Raw genomic sequence first — 11,639 nt, forward strand, 5'->3', positions numbered from 1 at the left:
CTTAAATTGAATACCCTTGTATCTGTCTCTGATCCCATGCACCGCTGTGGGGTTTTCTTTCCTTCTCTCATTAGCGAAATAATTACAGCCTTAATCACGTATCTATAATACCTCATTACCAACTTGAGGTATTGATTAATAGAGTAAAGGGTACCGCGAACCCAATCTTGGGTATGAACCCGATTTCTAGCGATAAGGAAAACTTTCTGATTCATTTACCCAATGTTATTGACCAGTTGAAGATATAAAAAGAGTTCTGGGTACTAAATGAAAGTAATTTCTTGTCAGACATATCATATTTTGTTACAGAAAATATATATTAGTTACGAATGAAGATTACTCTCGTAATTAAGCTCCCATTTTCAAAGTACAACCAGGGATCCATACAGTTAGCACGAATAATTGTGTATCCATCCATATCTCCCATGTTAATTTCTATGAATTCCGGGCTTGAGAGTTTACTATCCCCCGTCACGCCTGTTAATAATTCTGATACCTGTCGTTTCATTGGTTGATAGCAACCCGAGTTCCTAGGCGCAGGCGCAAGGAGCAACAGGCATCGAAATAGATTATTAATTCGCTATGGGTAAAATTAATCATACATAATGATCAGTATAGCTAGCCCCTCCCTCAAATCGCGACTAGATACGTTGAGAAATTAAAATGGTGGAGACACATTGATTCCTAGTAGCTGTGTGTATTCCTGATATAACTAACTGCTAAAATTAGGTAAGATTTTTTTCTATAGAGTATTGTGTATATTTTTGTTGTAAAAACTTTAACTATATAGCTTGTGTCTCAGTCCTGTTTCGACTATGAAGGATTATACTTAGGGATTACCCAGCATCCTTTGCGCATCCTTACCCAGCATGCTTTTCTGCTACCCTTTTAGAAAAATGATTGATCGGTAGAGACTTTAAGCAAATGGCACTGGAGTTTGGGAAAACCACGCCACATCTTGTGTAAAAGTAGTTTCGGTGTTCGATGAAATTGAACTAATGCAGGTGTAGTCCACACTAGATATACAGGGTGAAACAGATCAAACGAACACATCGAAATGGTCTATTCATTTGCCATCGGTAGTACAATAACAACATCTGTTTCGCCCTGTATATAAATACAAAGTACCACAAAATCCGACCAACACCTATCTTACCTTTCCTTACATTGTTTCTATTTTATCTCAACTAAACTACATCCTTACTGGTAAGCCTTAGTAAGGTCTTAAAGACCTTGCATCTTGTATTGTAAGTATTTGAAAGCGTCGATCACAATTTAGAACCCTTATCGTTACCACATCCTTCATCTTTCAACTTTAAAAGATTGTTAAGGCTTCTTGTTACTTATTTTTCTTTATAAGAATCCATAATATTTCGACACCTAAAGCAGAGAAGCTGTGAAAGAATCTAAGGTTCTTTCATGCCCAAAAGCACAGAAAGTTTTGATGTTTTCGTCAACAGTAATTTGTCACTTTTAACGACGATACTTACCAGATTTTTCAATTTTTGACGCACCGGCCCTGTTGATTTTAATGAATCGTAACAACATTCTAGGTTGTTTGTTGAACGGACAATAACTCTTACAAGTGATTGTTAATTTTCTAAGACACTTTGTAAATTCATTTAAATCCTTGCATAACATGTCAGGATCTTTACTTTACCTTAAGGCAAGTTTATCCATAAATTTTGTAGAAGCACCTGAGGTATAGGTAGATGCTTGAAATTAAATTTAAATCTTGTTAATTAGTTAAGAATGAAGACTTGATGGAATTGTACCTGCAGATGATAATTGGGCTTGAGATATTCATTAACGTTAGTGAGAACATTGAGCAACCAAAGCTAAACAATCATAACTTGTTTAGGCCGGGGATGTCCCTTGTGGGAAAATGGATCATAGAAGATACATTTGCGACTCAAAATTTAACACACAGAACCATAAGTTTATAAGATATGTTCCTTCCATAAGTTTGTTAATCTCTGGTAACTTAGAAAGTGGAGCTTGTAATTTTGAAGTGATTGAAGTAGGGAGGTCATAGATTCAGGGTAAAGCGACATACGCCTGGTGAGTGGGGCGTTGCTGTCAAATTTGGGTAACTTAGTAAGTTCAGACTAAATAGGACCTAGATGGAACTTGGTCCTGCAAAATTAATTAACCACCACCAACCGAGTGTAGTTAGGACTTCAATTGACTCGCTTAATTCCCTCGTTCTCCTTCTCGAACTAGTTATCTCGAGTACTGTAAGTCTTTCAGTAGCATTACGAGCTTGTATAGGTAGTGCCATTCATACTTATCTTATAAACTTATGCCAGAACCCATTCACCGTTTATCTGTCTTAAGAACATGGAACCAAACTGCATGGTTTGAAATTACGCAATGTTCTTAAATACTTAAGTAACGTGAATGAATTCTTGGCACACATCATAAGTAATTAAGGAGTTCGCTGAAGGAGCGGGAGAAAACGAAATTACTCAAGTAAATATAATTACCGTTTTGTTAAAGTTTTGCAATTAAAAAGATTCACTTAATTTATCCGCTAAGCACGTATAATCGCCGAGAAAACTTTGATCTTTTTTTCCTTTAACGAAATGTTCTTCAATTAGCGCTAAAAGAGTACGTAACTGCATCCGTGAGCAAAATGCTTTCGGTTATATCATAAGTTTATAAGTGATATGTTCCGTTCCATAAGTATGAACGGCACTATATACCAATAAAAGTTCGTAATGCTACTGAGATGGACTAACAGTTCTCGAGATAACTAGTTCGAGAAGGAGAACGACGGAATTAAGCGAGTCAATTGAAGTCCTAACTACACTCGGTGGTGGTTAATTAATTTTGCAGGACCAAGTTCCATCTAGGTCCTATTTAGTCTGAACTTACTAAGTTACCCAAATTTGACAGCAGCGCCATACTCACCAGGCGTGTGTCGCTTGACCCCTGAATCTATGACCTCCCTACTTCAATCACTTCAAAATTACAAGCTCCAGTTTCTAAGTTACCAGAGATTAACAAACTTATGGAAGGAACATATCTTATGAACTTATATACACCTTCCTGCTTCCTGAATGCCAAGACCCTCATCTCATTCGAATTCCCCGTGCCTGTTTTAAGTACAAGTTTACAAGTAGAAAACACGTGGCGTGCCAGAAGTAAATTAACCGGAAGTAACACCTCGCGAGATGGTAAAGTTCGTCATATATTATGATTTGTCTAGCTAGCTCTTCCCACAAAATGATTGCCTAACAAGTGTCTACAAAGCGTGCCGGGTGCGATGCATAAACGTCATAGCTGTGTCGGCTAGAACTTCGTAATACCAAGCTAAAATCTATAAAACTCAACTGCATACCAAGTGATCACTTCAAATAATGAAGGTCTGGCAATTATCCAATTAAGTTCACCTTGAGAGCTCTCATCTCGAGTATTACCTTAAATTACGGTAAGATTCTTGTAATATTATTATTATTGTACGACATTCTTTTGGAAAGAGGAAGAAACATTTGCTCACAAATTAAAACTGTATTTCGACTCCAATATTATTCGTTTCCCAGCTCATTCCTAAACTACGTATGCATACCTTAGCATTGTTGCTTTAATTGTTACATTTCGTTCGCTTGATATTGCAGCGCAATTGCAGTTCAGGGAGAGTCTATTGTGTTGGTCTTTTCGAGTGAATGTTGTAAATGAAATTTTTAGGCCTATTTTAGTTTCTTTTGTTGTGGATTTCGAATAACGTATTCGCTAAGCCTTGGCCTTGTAATATCTGCGCCCTTATTTCTTTCTGATTTCGTATCATCCCTGCTTAAACCACCGCAATCAATAGGTACATCTTTATAACTTATTGCAAGCTATTATTTGCTTATGTCTTTTGACATGTATTACTTTAGTGAATATTTTAATATCAGTCGGGTCGATATATTTCAATGAACCAAGTGAGCAACCGCTTTGTAAAATGAAAATTTTTCCCGAATTTAAGAATGTATATTCCATTTTAGAAAATACCAGGAATGCATACAGCTACTAGGAATCATTGTGTACGTGCCAGTTTCACTCAACGTATCTAGGCACTCTATGTGGGAGGAGCTAGCTAGACTAATTATTATATATGACGAATTTTATCCATAGTGGATTAACAATCTACCTCGCTGCCTTTTGCGTCTTGTGCCTGCGCGCCTAGGACCTCGCGTTGCTACCAACCAATGAAACAACAGTTAAAAAGACCCCATCAGAATTATGAGCTTGGCGTGATAGTAAAGCCGCGTTTACACGAGACACTTTGGAACCGTTTTGGAAAGGCCTAACAATTTTTAAAAAATAATATTTGCATTTTCTCGTGAAAGATCTCTTGTTTTATCAACTTAATATTCTTTTTTGTACATTCCAAAACGGTTCAAAACGGTTTCAAAATGTCTCGTGTAAACGCGGCTTTAGTTCTTAAGCCCGGTATACCCCCAAACACCGCATAGAAAGGGACACAATTATTCCAATTATCTGTATGTATTCCTGAAAATACTTTTCAGTTTTCACCACTCTCAAATTTCTTTTCTTTTCCTTTCCTTAATCAAATTTGACTCTAGCCCGTAAAGAACCCTTAACTTTTAACTTTCGTAAGGAAAATTTGATTGAACTTCAAACCAGGAAACCGATGTTCTTTTTAAGGAAAACTTAAAGAACGAAGAGCCTATACTCCGGTTCACCTCACCTACTTACTCGTGTCTTTACTGATTACATCACGGACTTTCAACCATTCTAAAGATAACCAACAAAGAATCCGAAATAATTTTTTTTTGGTTAATAAATTAACATAAATTATGATTGCACTGAGCTTAGGGGGATGCATTATTTACTTCCCCCTTATACTTTGAAAATAATTAGACCTTGATATACTAAAAAGAAATACCTCTTAATCCTTTTTACATCAACCCCATTCGCTCCTAGCTTTAAATAAAAATGATGAGATAATTCTGAAATAAATTAAATTTCGAAATAATGACCTCGATATACTACAACGCTAACGATCATCCCCGTTACTGACATTGCATACTTCCGTTTATTATACATTATATTTTTGAATCGACAAATTAAAAATTACGATCCCAATTTTAATTTCTAGCTCTTATAAAGTAAAATGATTAGCTTAGCTAGCTCCTCCCACAAAATCCTCCACAAGTAGAATAGATCCGTCTTGAGAGTGGCTTAGTACGCAATAATTCCTAGTAGCTGTATGCATTCCTGTTAAAATGTTATTCTGAAGAAAAAAATACCTTTTCCCAATACCTCGACAAAGGCTTAAGTATTTTATTTTCTTTTTATTTTGAACCTGAATGCCAAAACCTTTTGGAGTAGAAAAGAAACCTAGCATAAGATATCTAAATGACAGCAGTCAGTACATAGTTTGAAAACGGATTTTCGCGCCTTATCTGTCTCAAGAACACTTTGATTTCTTTATTTGATTTGCTGCTATGAGAATCGCTAGAGATCGCAGTCGCAAATTGCGTGGAACACACGACGAGTCAAAACTCGTTATACCCTTGTCGCTTCGTGAAAAGTTTCATCTAAAAAAGAGATCCTCTTTCACGACGGTCCAAGATCTATTTATAAAGTTGATCCTCGATCGATAACGGCTTTAGTAACAAATACCTACCAGTCATCAAAAGCAAATATGGATAATAGAAAGTGACCCATTCCCTAAACGCGTACGTGTAGCTACCTTCCACAGTGCATTAGACCAATGCATTGTCAAAGGTGGCTACACGTACGCGTATAGGGGATGCTTAAACTCTCTAACGAGAGTTTGAGACTTACTCACCCAGTACGGTGGTTTACGAAGTACCTACTCTAACCTTGATGGGGATAGGGATGGAGTTGAAATCCCCATCCATAGCTATGATGTTGTCTCTGTAGCCCCATCTACGGAACGGCTTTGAAGTCTTCCCAGAATCCTCAGTGGCGTTTAGGTAGGGTCGTACAGTACGGAAACGTAAAAGACGCATTCTATGTATTAAAAATAGAAGTTAGTACTTATACAAATACAATGACGCTACGTGGCAGCACTTAACAATCGCCTACCAAAGGGTAGGGACGTAAGCAAGGTACACTGGGAGAGTTTCAGTACCGCAGGTCGGCCATCATAATTTTTCTACTCCATCTTACCTCATTTCTCCCTGCAACAACCCTTCAAGTCTTCATCTCCCTCTGTCTCTCTAGCTCTCTAGCTTCTTTGGCTATATAAGTCTTGGCTCCTTTTTGTATTGGTCTTCCCACGTTAAGAGCGTCGCCAGATGTCGCTATGACCGTAACGTTTCTAGATATGACTTCAAAACGCACAAATGTGTAGTAAGCTTTAAATTCAGCTAGTATACCACGAGATGGCAGCTAGTAAACAATGTTTTCGTTTTCAAATTAAATGGCATCGAACGTTCCCCTTACTTTCTGTTAATCATATTTGCCTTTGATATTATTAATTGCCTGGAACTTTAGGTTTGGTAGACCGATTTTCATTCACTTACAACACTGTGGTTTACTATATAATTCGTCAAGTGGCAACAAAAACAGCAAAAGTAAAGTGTTATATAAGACAATGCATTTTGGACTTTTGGAATCTCTCTGGGATTTTCGTTGCAATTAATCGCTTGAGAGCACTCGGTCCGTTTTATTATAAAAGGAAGGTAGGCATAGTTTAATTGTGGCGACACACAATGGAGTCCTTTGCAATTAACCTTGTATATTTTTAAAATTATTCTAGTACAGGAAATTCTAATTTTTTTTATTATTTAATTAAATGCGTTCTCAAAAACAATTGAAGTGCATTTTCAATTAATTCAGAGAAAATTTTAATTTAACGGTAAATTAAACTTAACACACGATTATGTAAGTTAAAAGAATTAGCAGTGATAATTTGTATCTGTTCTGGTGCATCAATTAAGGATGATACAAAATATAAGGGTATTTTGATAAGTCTGCCTTTAATTAAAGTGGAACCATAAGTTTATAAGTTCCATCCATAAGTTTGTAAATTCTGGTAACTTAGAAACTGGAGCTTGTAATTTTGAAGTGATTGAAGTAGGGAGGTCATAGATTCAGGGTAAAGCGACGTACGCCTGGTGAGTATGGCGCTGCTGTCAAATTTGGGTAACTTAGTAATTTCAGACTAAATAGGACCTAGATGGAAGTTACTTGGTCCTGCATGCAAAATTAATTAACCAGCACCGAGTGTAGTTAGGACTTCAATTGACTCGCTTAATTGTCGTTCTCCTTCTCGAACTAGTTATCTCGAGTACTGTAAGTCTCTCAGTAGCATTACGAACTTGTATAGGTAGTGCCATTCATACTTATGGAACGGAACATATCACTTATAAACTTATGCCGGAACATAGGGTCTACAACACTTGATTGATTGATCATTAAAACAATATAGAATATCAAGGTCACTTTCAAGAAATTAAATAATTATTTTCAAAGTATACATTGTTTTAAAGTAGCCACAAATAATGTATTCCCCCTTAGCTCACTGCAATCATAATTGGTAACGCAAAACGTAATTGCCTTTTTTGTTGGTCATATTTTTAGAATAACTCTATTATAAAAATAAACCGTTTGTTGTTGGCAATTCGTTAATTTTAAAAGCACGTAAAAATAGCTGCTCTTTGAAGGTGGGTAGGTTAGGTAATTCCAGACAAAAAAAACAAAACATGAGAAGCATTAAAACACCCCACGAACGTCATAAGTCTTATTTTCCAATTTTCAGTCGACGAGGCGTAAAGCGATCTTATATAAGATTTACTATAAAAGACGGCGATGGGTCTGAACAGAAGGGGATAATAGAAGAAGTGTGAAAGCCAATCTGTATCCTCTAAAAATGAATGATTCTTCCCAGGCAAGGGAGACAGGCCCTTTTTGTTAATTTGCTCGATCCCGCTCATCAAACTTAATTAAGATGGGTATATAACTATCGCTCACCGTGCTTGCTAGGGTGAATTAACTATAATTGTTTTTGGTATTTACTAAATCTCAATGTAGCAATCAACAAACCTTGATTGTCTTAATTGACGTGCTGTAACAAAAATTAATTAACACACAAGGGCATGCATGCACGCGCCTTGGAAATAGTTAAGCAGCGCTAATAGATATAGAAATGATGAGGAATTAACTATTTACATGGCGTATGTGCATGAGTCGGTTTAGCAATTAATCTTGCCTATAAAATGTTAATTCTGATGTTGGTTGGTATTGAAGAATCATGTTACAATTACGGTACCCGCTTTGTTGGTGTTGGTACACTTCTCTCGTTAAGAGAAGTATTATATACTTCTGGTCTGAAGTTTTCAGAGAGTTTTAGATGACGTATTTCCGGTGGATATCTTTGCAATCCAACAATACATTTTCCCTTGGTATAACAAAGCAACCGTACTGAGAGAAAAATAAGTTGGTTTTTTTTATCCATTGAGGTTTACAACGCCTTACAAGGCCTAGCTTATTCTGTGTTCACCCACGAGAAATCTAGCCTAGGTTTGGTATGGATGTATGTATTTATGTGCATGTATGTGGAATTTCTTTTCTCAACGATCGGTGTACCGTAAGGCTATATCTGTATTGTACGAAGATGGGCCTTGGCAGATGCATGGTGTACAGGGTGTTTGTGAATAGCCTGCCATAAATTAAATGGTGTATTCTTGGGTCAAACTGAGTTACAAGTATATAAGAATCGTTCTGATGACGTGTTTCTAACTGTTGTTTCATTGGTTGACAGCAACGCGAGGTGCAACAGGCAGCGAGATAGATTATTCATTTGCTATGGGTAAAATTTGTCATGCGTAATGATTAGTCTGCCTAGCTCCTCCCTCAAACTCCTCCTAGATACGTTGAGGAAAATGGCAGGTTTCACAATGATTCCTAGTACCTGTATGTATTCCTGCTTAAACACATCAGAGTTTGTGATAAAATAAGCTTGGAAAGTAAAGTTGAGTTTGGATTTGACTTTAAAATATATTTATAGTATTTCCCTATCAATATGAAACCATAATTTCAATTTAAATTCATACTTTTCCCAAAGTAAAATATTGGTATATTTATAATTTCGGTATCTCCTCTGTATACTGTACATTTGGATCGCAGCTTTATAGCGATTAGGTTCTCTGGTGGTACCCCAGGGACAATGAGAAAGCAGCTGGTTTTGGCTGAATCGAAATCTATGCTTAGTACACTGTCCCTGACCCTCTGCCGGAATTATGTTGTACTATACTGTACTAATAAAAAAATAACAAGAACTGATGTAAAAAAGGTTGAAAGTATTGAAGTAGTCTCCATTAACACTCATGAAAATGAACTCTTGTCTAGAAAATGGCCACCTGTCACCCATTGAGCCTAAGCTAAGCTAAGCCAACTCTAAACGTAACCTAAGCCTAACCTAAGCTAAGCCAACTCTAAACGTAACCTAAGTTAAGCCAACTCTAAACCTAACCTAAGCTAAGCCAACTCTAAACCTAACCTAAGCTAAGCCAACTCTAAACCTAACCTCAGCTAAGCCAACTCTAAAACTAACCTAAGCTAAGCCAACTCTAAACCTAACCTAAGCTAAGCCAACTCTAAACCTAACCTAAGCTAAGCCAACTCTAAACCTAACCTAAGCTAAGCCAACTCTAAACCTAACCTAAGCTAAGCCAACTCTAAACCTAACCTCAGCTAAGCCAACTCTAAACCTAACCTCAGCTAAGCCAACTCTAAACCTAACCTCAGCTAAGCCGACTCTAAACCTAACCTAAGCAAAGCCGACTCTAAACCTAACCTAAGCAAAGCCGACTCTAAACCTAACCTAAGCCAAGCCGACTCTAAACCTAACCTAAGCCAAGCCGACTCTAAACCTAACCTCAGCTAAGCCAACTCTAAACCTAACCTCAGCTAAGCCAACTCTAAACCTAACCTCAGCTAAGCCAACTCTAAACCTAACCTCAGCTAAGCCAACTCTAAACCTAACCTAAGCTAAGCTGACTCTAAACCTAACCTAAGCTAAGCTGACTCTAAACCTAACCTAAGCTAAGCCGACTCTAAACCTAACCTAAGCTAAGCCGACTCTAAACCTAACCTAAGCTAAGCCGACTCTAAACCTAACCTAAGCTAAGCCGACTCTAAACCTAACCTAAGCTAAGCCGACTCTAAACCTAACCTAAGCTAAGCCGACTCTAAAGCTAACCTAAGCTAAGCCGGCTCTAAAGCTAACCTAAGCTCAGCCGGCTCTAAAGCTAACCTAAGCTAAGCCGGCTCTAAAGCTAACCTAAGCTCAGCCGGCTCTAAAGCTGACCTAAGCTCAGCCGGCTCTAAAGCTAACCTAAGCTCAGCCGGCTCTAAAGCTAACCTAAGCTAAGCCGGCTCTAAAGCTAACCTAAGCTAAGCCGGCTCTAAACCTAACCTAAACTAAGCCGACTCTAAAGCTAACCTAAGCCAAGCCGACTCTAAACCTAACCTAAGCTAAGCCGACTCTAAACCTAACCTAAGCCAAGCCGACTCTAAACCTAACCTAAGCCAAGCCGACTCTAAACCTAACCTAAGCCAAGCCGACTCTAAACCTAACCTAAGCCAAGCCGGCTCTAAACCTAACCTAAGCTAAGCCGGCTCTAAAGCTAACCTAAGCTAAGCCGGCTCTAAAGCTAACCTAAGCTAAGCCGGCTCTAAAGCTAACCTAAGCTAAGCCGGCTCTAAAGCTAACCTAAGCTAAGCCGGCTCTAAAGCTAACCTAAGCCAAGCCGACTCTAAACCTAACCTAAGCTAAGCCAACCTAAGCTAAGCCGACTCTAAACCTAACCTAAGCTAAGCCGACTCTAAACCTAACCTAAGCTAAGCCGACTCTAAACCTAACCTAAGCTAAGCCGACTCTAAACCTAACCTAAGCTAAGCCGACTCTAAACCTAACCTAAGCTAAGCCGACTCTAAACCTAACCTAAGCTAAGCCGACTCTAAAGCTAACCTAAGCTAAGCCGGCTCTAAAGCTAACCTAAGCTCAGCCGGCTCTAAAGCTAACCTAAGCTAAGCCGGCTCTAAAGCTAACCTAAGCTCAGCCGGCTCTAAAGCTGACCTAAGCTCAGCCGGCTCTAAAGCTAACCTAAGCTCAGCCGGCTCTAAAGCTAACCTAAGCTAAGCCGGCTCTAAAGCTAACCTAAGCTAAGCCGGCTCTAAACCTAACCTAAACTAAGCCGACTCTAAAGCTAACCTAAGCCAAGCCGACTCTAAACCTAACCTAAGCTAAGCCGACTCTAAACCTAACCTAAGCCAAGCCGACTCTAAACCTAACCTAAGCCAAGCCGACTCTAAACCTAACCTAAGCCAAGCCGACTCTAAACCTAACCTAAGCCAAGCCGGCTCTAAACCTAACCTAAGCTAAGCCGGCTCTAAAGCTAACCTAAGCTAAGCCGGCTCTAAAGCTAACCTAAGCTAAGCCGGCTCTAAAGCTAACCTAAGCTAAGCCGGCTCTAAAGCTAACCTAAGCTAAGCCGGCTCTAAACCTAACCTAAGCCAAGCCGACTCTAAACCTAACCTAAGCTAAGCCAACCTAAGCTAAGCCAACTCTAAACCTAACCTAAGCTAAGCCAACTCTAAACCTAACCTAAGCTAAGCCAACTCTAAACCTAACCTAAGCTAAGCCAACTCTAAAC

At 38.5% G+C, this 11,639-nt stretch overlaps 1 long non-coding RNA gene across 1 annotated transcript; it reads right to left on the minus strand.

Moving 5' to 3' along the window:
• Positions 1-5,358: 5,358 nt before the first annotated feature.
• On the minus strand, positions 5,359-7,512 carry LOC149618373 (uncharacterized). Its single transcript, XR_016375323.1, has 3 exons — positions 6,148-7,512; positions 5,804-5,988; positions 5,359-5,634 (listed from the first exon to the last, which is right to left on the minus strand). It is a non-coding gene; the product is annotated as an uncharacterized LOC149618373 (long non-coding RNA).
• Between the last annotated feature and the right edge of the window lie 4,127 nt (positions 7,513-11,639).

Source organism: Phalangium opilio, unplaced genomic scaffold (assembly GCF_054372755.1).
Source record: "Phalangium opilio isolate 3A_F unplaced genomic scaffold, DU_Popi_V2 ptg000209l_1, whole genome shotgun sequence".
NCBI lineage: Eukaryota > Metazoa > Arthropoda > Arachnida > Opiliones > Phalangiidae > Phalangium > Phalangium opilio.